Genomic DNA, 1,594 nt, shown 5'->3' on the forward strand with positions numbered 1-1,594 from the left:
ACTGAGTTTTGCACAATTTCTCAATAACTGTGTTCTGACAATATCCTCATATGTGTAAGTCATTGAGTGAGAAACATCGCTGTGTTGCTCATAGGTTTCTCTGATGTGACTAGTCTCATTGTAGTTTGTATTGTCACGTCTTGACTTCATTCTAAAGACACTGGGTGTCCACCTACCATCACATGTGTTATCTGCTTTAGAGATAAATCAGTCATAGTGTTGGGTTATGTGTGCGTGTGCATTAGAACAATGTGTGTGCAGAAATGAGTGTCTGTGGTTAATTTAGGGTGTTTGTATTGGACTGTTCTCTGATCAGCCATGTCGAAAAACCCAAAATGGAACTGTTAAGAATAATCTCTTTTCATCGCTACATCATATCCAGTGTCATTGTTGGAGCTGATGCATTTATCAGATAATGTTTATGTTTTTAAGCATTTACAGGTTTTCTCGATTGTTGACACACATTTTCTGAAAGCATGCCTCTCCAAAAACACTCGCACAAAATGGGCAAAACCCCTCAATTCTCCTGCAAAATTAAACTTTTCGTATGTCAGCTGAGATAGGCACAGCACTCCCCGCAACCCTCCGGTGGAGGATGAAGCGATAGATAAGGGATGGATGGATTGTTTTTGTACTCAAAACACATAAATACACGGTAACAAATATATCTTTTCTTTCCCACAAATACAATGTACACAGTTTACATCCCAACCAACACAAAGTTGCACATACAGTGGTCTACATACAAAACAACAGAAGAAATACTGTATAGTTACAGTTAAAAAAACAATGCTGCGTCCTCTCTTCTGTTTCGGTCTGGCCACAGCACCTCATCCTCATCACATGTTTTCTCTGGCCAAGCAGCAGGAGAAATATCGCCTAGCATGGCGAATCCAGCCATGAATAGCATCAACTGCTATATCTCCACATGTGTCTTCCATAGATTGGAGAAGGGGTATATGCATTGTCATACATTTTCCATCTCCAGGCAGAAAAAAAATCCTCAGTAGGATTGAGGAATGGAGACTTCAACGATGGCACGCTGGCCGATGATATTCCTTCCCATTTTTGTGAGGTTGAATCCAACCTCAACAGTGAAGATTAACTGGTGCTCCACTGCAGCCACCTCTAGCTCAAGGACTCTCTGAAGCACATGACAATATCAGAAATAGACATGGTCACTATTGTCATGATTACAATACTGTATATGTATAATTTATACAGTGTTGAGAGTATGCATCAAGTGTGGGATTGTATAGGACTTACTTGTACATAAATATGTCGCAATTCTTTGACTCTTTCTGAATTGCATTCAAATGGCACCCTGTAGACCTGCTTCATCCTCAGATTATTTCTGCGCAAGACACAATCCAGTGTTCATAGGCATACCCTATCAATATTTTGAAATATCTCATTGTTTTCTATTATTTTTCTTTGTAATTGCTGTAAAGTTATGGTGTTATTTTTCAAGTACCATGTTCATGATTTCAGTTTCCTGTTCAGGAGACAGAAGATGTTCCCAGCCACCTTGCGTTGGGAATCTTTCAGTTTTGCAATACAAATATTAAAATACTGTAAATAATATGTAGGATTA

Source organism: Microchirus variegatus, assembly GCF_963457635.1.
Source record: "Microchirus variegatus genome assembly, chromosome: 8".
Classification (NCBI taxonomy): domain Eukaryota; kingdom Metazoa; phylum Chordata; class Actinopteri; order Pleuronectiformes; family Soleidae; genus Microchirus; species Microchirus variegatus.